This window comes from Sturnus vulgaris, chromosome 3 (genome assembly GCF_052056855.1).
Source record: "Sturnus vulgaris isolate bStuVul1 chromosome 3, bStuVul1.hap1, whole genome shotgun sequence".
NCBI lineage: Eukaryota > Metazoa > Chordata > Aves > Passeriformes > Sturnidae > Sturnus > Sturnus vulgaris.
In genome coordinates this window covers 1,454,511-1,467,542 of record NC_142245.1, presented here as the reverse complement: position 1 = coordinate 1,467,542, position 13,032 = coordinate 1,454,511, and positions in this window count along the sequence as shown.

The window sequence follows — 13,032 nt, the reverse complement described above, 5'->3', positions numbered from 1 at the left end:
ACTTGGTGTCTCCTTTCTTTGGAGATTATTACTAAAAGGAGTCACTTCACTGTCCTATGTCCTTTTATTCTACTCAGCCATGTTCCTTATAGGAAACTGTGAACAGCTGAGGGCAGAATGTGGGGGAGAATGATCAAACTGTGGTGTGGTGATCAAGGGCTGAGGAAACAGCACTTTGGCAAGGAAGGAAGCAAAGCCAGAGAATGCTTTTGCAGGGCTCATCCCCTCCCTGGCTTCCAAAAGTTTGCATTATTATTGCTAAGTTGTAATAACCTGACTGAAGCCAATTTGAAGATTTCTCTGGAGAAAAATTCCCTCTCTGCTCTAGTGAAACCTTCTGTGCTGTAAAGGCTGTCAGAGGAAGGAGCTTGCCCCTGTTGGATAAGTGATGTACCACAAACTCCAGTAACACAGGAAAGTTTACAAAGGGAAAACCAGAGTGAGAGGACTTTGAAGACTGCTCATCTAAACAGCAAATACTTGTGCTTTGATTCCCTTTGCATTGCTTGCCTGAAAACCAGTCTAACTGAAAAATATCTAAAATAATGATCAGATATATAAGGTTTTGGGTTGTTTTTTTGGATTTTTTTTTACATTTGGGGCTTTTTACTTTTTCCTGTATTTCCAGATTTTCAAGGTGCTGCAAACATGTGGATGATGATGAATTGTGGTTGTATTTATGTAGCTAAACTGGCAACTCTCTAGGATTAATTCTGTTACTCTGAAATTGAGTACTTGAGCTAGTAGAGCCTCAGTGTGATCCTATAGAGCTCAAAAGATATTTGACCAAATTTATGAGATATTGTGGCATTTCTTCCATTTATAGTACCTTGATTTAGTTATTAACCAATGTTGCATTTTCAATGATTAAATCTAATTTTTATTGGCAAGAATTACAATGTAGTTGCTAGATTGGGCTGCACTTCACAATAAAGGTAATTACTTCGTGACACAGTATAGTTCTGATTCTCTTATACATTTTGCATTTCCTAGTACAGATATGTTTTGACTCCTATCAGCATCTTCTGTCTTAATGCTGTTCTGCCTCACATTTTTTTATTTAATGTATTTGTTATGCTCAACAATTTAGTTGTGTGTCTGTAGTGTTGCCACAGATTCCCAGATTTACTTTATTATCCCTTGATATATCAGTATACTTACTTTCCTGGAAGGAGTTCAGCTCTGCTCCCTAGTGTATAATGGAAAATCACTGTGAAAGAATGACATTTTAGTGAAACTTAGCCAGTCTGTACATACCAAATAGGATAACAAGAATCCACCAGCTACTCTGCTCCCTTTAGCTTCAAAACCAGTTTACTTTCTTTCTCTTAAATATGATCAGCTTGCATACACGTGCTCTTGAATGATGGAATCTGGAGCACAGATCAGTCTCCCACTGTCATTTATCACAGATTCCTGTTTCAGGTCAATTAAAAATTTCTTCTAATAGCCACTAGGTAAACACAGAGCTAGAATGAGGGCAATAAATGGGATCCCTAATTGCATCTGACACTGGTCATTGCAGGCCAGAGTCTATAAAAGAGGGTTCTTGAACAATTTTCTGTCTAGAGACTGAGCTGCTCTCAGCCTGTCCAATGATTCCTTGTTGATCTCCATTATTCCAGCAGCTCAGAGTTAATGTTTCAGCAGTTGAGAGGGGAACAATCTCTGTTCGTTCCATAAACAAACCAAACCAGGGAAGAAGCCCAGAACCAAATGTATCCTTGGAAAGAGATATAAATAATGAACAACATTATGGGTAAACAAGTATGGATATTTTTGCTTTTTAGATTTGTGTTAATAATCTATAATGGCAGCAGAGCCCATATGAATAGATTATAAACTTCAGGTGAAATATCATGACATGACATTAAGAATTAATTTTTCTTTCTGAAAAGATAGTAAGCTTCAAGATGCTTGATGGAATTCAGATAATGTCAGTTTGAGTTCTGTCACAGCCTTAAAATGTTGCTACCTCTACTTCACATTCTTCCTTTCCTGCATTGCCCACCTGACTTTCCTAAACTTTTTGTGAAAACCTGTAGATTTTAGTTTAGTCACAGTGTTGAAAGCTGGAAGAAAAGAATTTGTTCTGTCTCAAACTTCACACTGCTTTGCATTTTTAAGAGAACTAAAAATTAAACAGGGAAATTGCTATCTATTTGAGGATGACTAAGCCAATTTATCTAAAAAAGAGCTACTGAAATTTTAAATTATAAGAATTTAAATTATATATTTCAAAATGTCACAAGTCATAATACTGAAAAAGGGGTTTTTTTGTTACTTTTTTTAACTTTCCTACTCATGTCAAGTAGAAATAGCAAGGTGCTTTAGATTCCCCAAAACTCTTTTTCCTCCAATATTAAGAAACTCCAAATCATTATTCTCATTAAAAAAAAGAAAATTTCCACCTTCTTACTGTTATCCAGTGCCACAATCCACCTTACATGGTTCACTGTGCTACTGCTACGTTACAAGTAATTGAGTTTTGTGTGGTTGGGACCTTTGACAAGTGAGAGCTTGGTGGGTGTTCTTTCTCCTTTTCTTTTTATTTTCCAGGTAGGCATTTTTAATTGTTTATCCAAATGTAGTTCTCAGCAAAGTAGTGGATGCTGGAAACTGGCAAAATTGAAATGTGTTGTTTCATTATCTGTGTGTACCTCTTGTAGGGCACTCACAGGCTGACCTATGAAAACTTTTTCTTCTATCCTGACCTTTTCCAAACAGATGATGTTGGCACACATAAATAGCAAACTGTGCAGATGGGCTTGGTTTTTTCTGAATAGACTGAGAGCAACAAGTCTGGTGAGTGGTACCTTGAATTTTGATTTGAAACTGAATCCCCAGGAGTGGGAAGGTTATTTCACTGCTTCAAACCCACTGAAATGCCAGCTTCCTCAAGAAGATTAATTTGATGGAGGAAAAAAAAAATCAAGAGTCTGCTATTATAACTTGAAGATTGAACTGAGACAGGCCTTGTCATCTGTAGCTGGCTAGGTTTCTTTCACGTTTGAATTTCACTCCTTGAAAATGCTGAATTAGCCCATCTGTTCACATTTAATTTTCCCTTTCTGCTGGGACTTGAGTTGGTCTTCTTGTGTGTCACTCAGGCACATTTCCAAAGTGCCTACATGTAAAGTACTCATTGCTTTCTCCTGAAACAGTAAAAATGATGCCTGCTCTCCTTAGCTAACAGCAGCCTCCTAGGATATTCTGTGGTACAGGGAACATCTGTCCCTGGAATGTGTGCATGCTTCATCTGTACAATGCCTTTAGTGGTGTTAAATGAACTTTTTCCCAAAGAATTTTCTGTAAACTCTTTCATGGGCAGTGTTGCTACCCCACATTTTTTTAGTTACACTGAAAATATTTAAACTTTGTGTAATATTTTCTTCAAATGAAGAGCAATAAGGATAATCAAATGGACCTTGTATGCACCTTAAATTAGGAGAAATTTTAAGCAGCTTACAGAGGATTGGATGAACCATGAAAAACCCCAAACCAACCAACAACAAAAAACCCAAACCAACCAAACAAAAACAAGCAAAGCAACCAAAAGCCCCCAAGCATTTTACAAGGATGATTTACATTATTTTGAATTTATACCTACAAGAACCAATATCTCACCGAGTGTTTATTTGAAATTCTCTTAATCTGCTCACTCATTATGTGTATTTTAGGACTGAGATATTTAGCAGTCATGACCAATGATCTGAGGTTATCTCACCACGTCCTGTGATTGTAGCTGTTAATTTTCCAGAAAATATGGTCTCTATGAGGAATATGAAAACATATGTGATATTCATTGTACTTGGGTTTTGCAACCCCAAAATCAGAAGCTAGTTTAAACTGATTTACATAGAGAGGTAAACATTCCTAGAGAATGATGCCCTCTACCCTACTATAAGATAATATCACTCCTGGAAGTGTTCACCTCTGTAAATGTAGAGAAAAGGGTCCTTAGAAGATCAGGTTGTGCTTGACCATGAGCATAATCAAATACAATAAAACTGAATCCTTTTTTCCCCTAATACTCATAATAAGCTTTCAAGTCAAGGGTTAAAACTGAGTTTCTTCATCTAGCTGCTGTCAGAGTCATTATAGGAAACAGAGGTTTTGGCCAGGATGTTTTTTATTGCAAGTTAAATACACACTGATTCTCTGCACTGCAATTAGAGCAGCTAGCTGGAGGTTGGCTTTAGCCCCTTTCTCAAGTTAAAGTCAACTTTTCTTGCCAAGAAAAAAAGTCAAGAGCTTGCCATGCATGTAAACATAAAAATGAACATTTGCAGTACCTGTAGTCTCAATCTTACTTATATAGCATTCCTTGTTTTTACAAGGAATAATTCAATACTTTGCAAAACAATACAAGAAACCAATAGAAACACAGAAAAATATTTCACCAAAAGGGGTTCTATTAACTTCAGCTACATGAGTAGTAACAGAGTTTAAAATCAGTATGTAAGAACTACCTCTGTTCCTGGAAGTTGTTTCAAGCTGTGGGTTAAGAAGTCACTGCTGCTGGGACATAACACTGTCAGGCACTGAACTTTTCCAGCTGCCACTTCAAAATTTCTTCTGTGAACATGATACTCTCCATAGTGATGGCCAAGAAATTTCAGCAGCAACCTGCTTCACAGTTCTTGGAAAGAGCATAAATTTGGTGGCAGAGAGACACAACACAGGCAGGTTCTTTAAATCATAGGCTAATACTTTATAGCATTAAAAAATAGAAATCAAATTACTTGAATAGCTCAATTACCCTTGAAACTGCTGCAGACTAAATGTTGCTCTCCACTGTTTTGATGCTTCTGCTTGACAAGAGCAGTAAGTCCCCGAAGTCACATGTAGTAAAACAGGTGTCATGCAACAGGTGACACATATTCTGTATATCTTAGTGCTCTGAAAGAGGTGCATGAGCACATGGATGTGAGGAAGACCTGAGTGTTCAAATGTTATAGGTGTGCCCATAGGCTGATGCACCCCTTAGCATATACTTTGCTTCCAGGATAGAGCAATCAGAATTTGTGCACATGAAAAGCAACAGGTAAATGTGCATAATTTATTTAGCTTCGTATGCTGATAACTTCTAATTTCTTTTATATTTTATTCTATCCTCACTGTGCTCCCTACAAAATTCAGCCTAATGTTTCTTCTAGCCAGAAAATGGGTATTTGGCAGAGATTGCAGGAAAGCAGTCTGGCAATTGCATAATTACTTAAATCATCAAATAGTTTCAATTCCTGTCATTATTATGGGCTCTTTCTTTCAATGGGTGGGAACATGAACCTATCCCTTCCTTGCAAGCTCTGCCTCTCCTTGAGAGTAGTATTTTATTCTACAAAGCTTACTTTTGGCTACATAGCACAGTGGAAATTCATGTAACCAGAAATAAGTTATCCTTTCCACTACCTGCCTCTCTGTGCTGGTTAACTATGGTGCTACTGGTTTTATGGAAGTGGAATTTAATGGCTTTGAAGACAGTTGCTGTGCCCAGTGCCTCTTCCCAGCTAAAGGCTGGGTGACCTGAGCTGCTTCTTAGGGTCACCCAGTCAAGCAGCATCAGCAACTGTCTGGGCTGCTTTTCCCCAAAGCGGATTCTGGCTGTGGTCTGGTGCTGGTAAACCCCAAGGCTTTTGGAGCCCCAACTAAATTCCCAAATCCTAACTTGGCTTCAAGGGATGCCTCGGTTATGGAATAAGAACTACTTATGCTCTATATTTGCAGCCTATGGATTCCTCTCCTTCAGCAGTGTATGCTCCTGATCCCCCACCAACTGCAGTGTATCCAGCACAGCCTATTTGCAAGGAAGGACTCCTAACATTTTGGTTGGGAATTCTACCCCAATGCTCTCTGCCTTGCTGGATTGACTCAGTGTCTTGTGTGGCAACTGCTGAACTGCTTTGCATCCCCACCCGGTATAGGGAGAGAGTGAGAAAAGCAGTGTCCAGTACCTTGGGAAGGGAGCTGTGAGCTGCAGCACCTGAGCTCAGCAGCAGCAGGAGGGGGCAGGAATGAGTACCTCAGGCTTGCAAATGACCAAGGCCAAGTGTTGTCACAGTCCTGCCTTGTCTTCCTTGGGCTGCTTCCAGCCTCCTTTCAGAACTCGATTTCACCTGACCCCTTTGGTCCTAGAGCATTTAGCCATATGCTTCTCTAGGGATGTGTAGCTTCTCTGTGGATAACTCTGTACCCTCTGTCACCTGCATGCCTTACATCCAGTCTCTCCAGGAGCAAGTAGACAGCTTCAGTAAGACAGAACTGACTCACATTTGACCAGAAGTTCTTCCACACTTCAGGATAAGTGTGGATTGAGAACTCTGTGTGTGTGTATACTCTGGCACAGAGTTATTCTGCTGTCACATATGCTTCCATGACAGTGTGACAAGGCATGTATGTTGTTCACTAGGTTAACAAAATAAGCCTGGGTACTCTGTTCACTTAAATAACTGTACCTTTAACTTATCCATGAAAAGTTTCACTAGCTCATATCTTACTGCATCCTGGATATCAATATAATACCAGTTCCTGTGATGGGGAATTATCTACCTCCACACTACTTTGTTCCTGGTAATTAGAATGACCCCTTGTCAGAGAAAATGCTTTTTTTCTGTGCTCAGGCATATCCTCGAAGCCTGGGGACTGTCATCCAGGTTCCCAGAGCTGTGCTGTCAGGAGACTCTGTGGTGTGCAGCCTCCTGCACAGCCTGGCTGCATGCTGGCACTGAACCAACACCTCCCAGAACTGACAGCCACAGTAGAAGATGATGTATTATGCCTACTAATTTCTGGATTACTGCACAGCAGTTTACCTGTTTAAATTCTTCTATGGGATTGGGGACTGCCATGGATTTCAAACATCTGTTCCCAACCATTGACACTTTCAGAAGGTAATAAAGCTGGCTGCAAATTGACCATTGAATAGCAGGAGGAAAACAAGTAGAAAATCAGCTGTCACTGTTGCACAGAAGGTAGCCCAGCATCCTCTGCTTTTAGTGTGAAGTAACAGAAGTTTGGTTTCCTCCCTCTTTCTAATGAGTTTGAATTTCTAAACTCCTCATGGGAGTCATAAATTGTAAATTGAATTTGAACTTCTTAACTCCAGATCTCCAAAGTAGGTGAAGCAGAGAAGAAATTTTTAGGCATATACAATTTCTCTTTCCTGGCACAAAGCACTATTGAATAAGCTATGAATAGGAAGCAGAAACATTTTGCTTTTAAAACCAGACAAGTACTTACTATCTGGGCTTTAGCTGCTTATTGCTTCCCAATTCCATTGCCATGGACAAAATGGGTCATTAGGTTTCTTTCTGCATTTTTTTCCTTCTTTCTCCTGGGAAACTTTTTATTTTTCTTTCTGCCTTTTTACTCTTTTTACTTACATGACACTAAACAAAGATGTTTGTGCCTTTTCTTCTCTCTATAGCACTGAGGAGAGATGCATTTTGTGTACCTTTTTATGTATTTTGAATAGACCCTCTCCTGCTCATATAAATTGCAAAACTGTTTTGTTGTAGCTTCTGACAACCTCATTAGTTTGGTACCAGAGGCAATTCATTACAAACCTCACAAGAAAAGCAGCCCAGATATCCCTGTGTTGGTGCACCACTGAGAGCCAAAGTAAATGGGGAGAAACTAATCTCCTTGGTTTTGGGGTTTGGTTGGGTTGTTGTTTTTTTTTTTAGTAAGAATTAATGAGATAATGGGAAAGGGTTATATAAGGATTTGAAGAACATATGCATCTTCTGTTCATCCTAGTTCTATATGTTAATTTTAGCTGAATCAGTGCATCCAGTCCTTGAAGACTGCAGAATCTTGTGGCCTGTGAGAACAATATTTCACTACACATGCCAGTTTTCTTTGTGAATTCTTTCTGTGAGGAAAAAAAATAATGAAGCAAAGGCCTGAGCTATGTCTTTTAACAGTGCTGCTGTTTCAAAAGCCAGTTCTTGAGGAAGCCTTGTTGGTAGGATGAATGGGAGTTTAGAAAACAAGCATGTGCTAATCAAATGGGAGCATGAGGTGGGTAACAGCCTATTTTTACCAGAAATTGGAAGCAAAACATCCAGTTAGGATTTACTGGAATATTTAACGAGGGATAAATTCCTTACTGCTGTGCTAACCTGTTTGTATCCCAGTACGTGGTCTGACACATTTTCTGACAATCTAGCCTAACACTTGCAGTATGTTTGCAGGGACATGAGGAAGAAGGTTACAAAGGCAAATTTTATTCTTCTAAAGGTTACATGCCCAAGGCAGTCTCTCCATCACTGCAGAAAGAGGCTCCAAATTCCCTCAGTAAGGTTCTGTACAGAATAATGCAGGACAAGCATCTCCTTTCCTCTCTTCTCTCCCCCTTCCACCCACCTTGGGACAATAGATGAAGTTTAAAGAGATTAACCTTCTTAGTCTAAAGCAGAGCATGGCAAACAGTTCCCAGAACATTGAAGTGACAGAATTTGGAAAAAGACATGAAATCTTCATAACTAATTATGAAAAAGGTGAGCTGATAATAAAGGCTTCATGCTTGTGACTCTGAAGACTGCCTTCAACCCTAATGGGAAAGATAATATGCAGAAGCTAATTTTCTGGGTCTATTTCCAAAAAAAAACCCGAAAAGAGCACTGATTAGTTTTGCTGGTAATCTGTCAAACCACAACTGGAGTGAAATCATTATTTCATGTAGGCCATCAAATAGTTTTCTCCACATTAATTCTCAGCCACCAGTGACGCTGCTTACATCTGAATCATTGACCTGGAAAAGCTCTGAAAGTTGCTGCCAATTCCCCAGAGCCATCCAGATTCCCAGTGAGAGACAATCGTATGGGAGACCAATTAAAATAGCATCTGTGAATTAAATAAATCTATAAAAAGCATCTATTTTTTTCTCTGCAATGTGCATGGAAATTAGCAGAGTATTTTTAAATAAATGCCTGATGAACAAATAAGCCTTCCTCTGGGGAGGAGGGGAGTAGATAAATTTCTTCCTGTATGAGCTTGGAATAATGAAAGAGTAAATGATTAAGTGTTGAAGGTTCCACTTGGTATAATTTGGGATTTTTATGATTCAACTTTTTTCCATAGTAAAAAAATAAAAATAATCTGAATGTCTGAAGAATTAAACTGACTTTTAAAAATGGCCCCATTAAATACTTTTGGTATAATTTTTTGTGTTTTCCACTTCAATTTGGAGAATCCAAATTCTGTATCTTTTGAGGAAAAAAAATTCCTGCTTCCCCACACACAGCACTAGAGATCTTGTCATTACTTCTAGTCAAAAGAATGATGAATGGTATCATTACTGTTTGATAGTAGTTTAGGATGGATTAGCCTGCAATACTAAATCAAAATTGTTCAGGCACCTTCAGATATATAGATTATTTCTTTCTTTTTCTTGTGGTGATGCCTTTTGATTGTTCCTTAGACTATGAGAACTTTCCTAGTTTTCATGTAGACTCATAAATACATGGGTTTGATAATTTAGCATAATTTTACTGCTGCTGTATTTTATCATTGCTAGCCTTGGGTTTTATAGATTTGATCAACTGCTATCCAGAGCTAGGTTTTAAGTAGTTTCTACCCAAAATTGATTGGCACAGGAAAAAAAGGGAGCTTTGACAGAAAAACTGAGCCTGTTCATACTCCAATTTGTTTTCAAACTAAAATAGGCCTAGTTTCACATAATTAAGTTGTACAATTCGACTTTATATCTCGTAGCTCATATCAATAATCATACAGGAGCAACAAATGCTCAGTGTATCGAAGAATAAGCTTTGAGCATTCTGATGCAGAACTGCAGGCATGGAAATGGACAGTTTGTAGTGATTGGCAAGGCAGTTGGTGACACAGGTGTTTCTGAAGCTCCTGCCTCTCTGTAGTTATTTGTCTTGCAACAGGCATTTGCCAATAAATCCATTTTGATGGTGATCCTCACGACCTCTAATTTTCTTCCCTGCTCTCTTGCCATTTGCCAAAGATGCTTGGCCACTGCTTGCCAAGAAAGAAGAACGCCCCACAATATGGTGATGTGTGTTATGCACCTAGAGCTAAGGCCCAGGCAGGTCTGTAGCAGATTGTCCTGCTGCTTTTGGGGACCTCCAGAGCCTGCTGTGTGACAGGTTTTCTAGAAGTTTGTCAGTGAACAGATTTGCCACCCACAAAAGTACAGGCTGCTTCACGCATGTCAGGTTATTTAATGTCAGATTTTTTTGCTAGACAAGATGAAGGATAAATTAATAGGTTTACCTTTAAAGCATAGCTTTGCAAATGTGGAAAACGTTATTTTTAACACAACATGCATGTTTCTTTAATGTTAGATTGCATCTGCTCTAGACATTCTTGTGCTTTAATCAGATTATTGAACTCTACAAACTTGGAAAGTTCCAAGACATGCCACAGGCAACCTGTCCATAATTTCAAGATTTTCAAGCTATTATTTAACTAACTCTTCTTCCCCCTTATTACATACTGGTTCTTGGAGTATTGTTCTCCAGAAAATATCATTCAACCTTGTAGATAAGAACTGTACTTAGACTATCATGTGGCCATTAATCTGCTAATGCTTTTCCTTTTGGCAAAATGTAACTGTATCTCTGTTCTTTGCTGTCACATCCCAGTCTCTTTGCTTCCATCAAGCACTTTATGGCACTCTCTAACGAGTTCTTAACTTTAACAGACACTGGGTCTTTTTCATGCATCAGAGCCCAAAAACTTGGCACCTGTTTAGGTACTGAACTGCACTCTTGGAAAGCTCTGCTCAAGTGGAGCACGCTGAGCTGCTTAGAGCCTGGCACTGCCATGGTGCTCTCAGGAGGGATGTGTTGGACTCCAAAGGTTGGCAGTGTAGACAGGAAGCTGCTGTGTTACTCTCATGGACCTGCACGTGCAAACTTGTCACCTTCTGTGTGACAAATTGCATCTCTCTCATTCCATCCACCTTGGATGGAGTTATCCATGAAAGGCACAAAAATTTTATGCCTTTCTGGGAGAAGATTACGGTACGCCTGATGCGGTTGGGGTTAAACATAAAAGCAAAATTGTAGTAGAAGCTCTTTGCTTTCTTGCCCTAAATCACTACAACCCTGTGTCTGCAGTGAGCTCTGGATCAGGCTCTGTATTGTTGTCCTTTTGTATTTGTACATAGAGAATGCTAGTATCAGCTTCTTGGTTATTCTTATTTTTTTCCCACAAGTTGCAGAGAACTGGAAAAGTGCCAGTGCTTGCTACCAAACAGTAACATGTTTAACCAGTTTCTATTTGAACAGATTATATCTCTGGAGTTTATTTGCTTTTTGCAGACATATTCTCAATTCTTCCCAGGTTTTCTTAGCTACCATTTCTGAAACAGGAAAAAAAAAGAAACACATTTTGATTACAGCTATTGATCTTATGCTTTAATCTTTGCTGCTCAGATATAGGTATGCCTTACATACACCTTGACAGACACTAAAGATTTATGGAGCTTGAAAGAATTAACCCTAAATTCAGGCTCTTGGTACTTTTTTTTTTCCTTCTCAGTTTGGGTTTCCTTTAACGTTCAATGGATGGACTAAAACTAGCTCCCTCAAACTAGTCCTTAAGAGCACATGTACAGAAATAGACCTATCATCCTATTTATTTGGGGTGAAATCATATTAACACTTCATAAGAAAAAAACATATTCTGACGATAGGTGACGTCTTAGTGCCCGGAATGAGATTTTTTTTTTTTTTGTCTTAAGTCTCAGAGGAAATTAAAGCTTGTCCATGCTGACCGTTTTTGACCGATAGGAAGCTTCCATGCCAATAAATAGGTATTTTTAAAGCATTTTTAAGGAGTTTTTCATAAAGGATTATATATTCTCTAGGGGTTTACTTCTTATCCTGCAGTACTACATGTTATTCCTGACATTTGCTCTACTACATCATCTGCTTCTGCAGAGGGAAGGAGAAAACACCTTGTTTTGTGTAGAGCAGTGAGCAAGCCTTTGGCAGCCAAGAAGAGGGAAATTTCCTGAATAGACAGTTTTCATGAACAATCTTCCCTCCATCCATCCTTCATGAATTCATCAACCTTCATTCCTTCTGCCAGTGCACCTATTTCTGTCCTCAAGGACAGAAGTTTTGTCTGGTTCTGTTTTCAATAGATGTGATGAGCCCATGTCACAGATGGCCACAGAGAGCAGAGGGTTTCTGGACTGGAATACTCTTTTGGCTGCTCCTTCATGATTGCTTGGATTTAGACAAAGCAGTCTTAAAGGACACCTGATCCCAGCTGTTCCAAATCTTGACACATACTTGAACGTTTCCTGGAGGCATCTGAAGGTTTCCATGTTAAAGTGAAATTGTCATGCTCAACAAACCTCATACCTTTGTCTGTATAGCAACACTGGAAATGTTCCTTGCTGTCCATGTGCCAGCATGGCCCTGCAACAGCATTTAGATTACATGAACGAGGTGTAAATGGCAAGAATAAGATAAACCCTTGGTTACCAAGACAGAAAATACATTAGAAGAGCCTGAATAGAATCGCCAGTTCTGTGACATCTTCCATTTCTGGCTTCCCCTTTTGAGTGTGCTTTGCACACCATCCATCACTGCTCACTCACAGCATTATTTTTAGCTTACCCAGGTAAAGGTGAACTCTCTACCCTCCATCCATTCTGTGAGTCTGTAATGACACTATGTTGCTTATCCTTTTGCACTAGATCAGTCTTGAGTGCTGTTTTTTTACCCTAAGCATGGTGCTTTGCAGATTTCCTCTCTACAAATCCCACTGAAAATCCTATATTCTGGAAAAGAAGGGTACAATCCAAACTAACCCCTGCCAGAAAAACAGTGAAACAGCCCAAAATGAACGGTGGCTACAGCTAATAAATCTTTGCTGTTCCAGTCACCTGACCAGCCTTTCCAAAGTTTGCATTCCTAATCTTTGGATCTCAATCTGCAATCACCTTGGACGTGGATTTGGAGTAGACACTAATTAAGCACTATTAAGCAAAACCCACTGTAGGTGACTTACTGAGCTGGAGCTCTGTTGCTTTCCATAATAGTC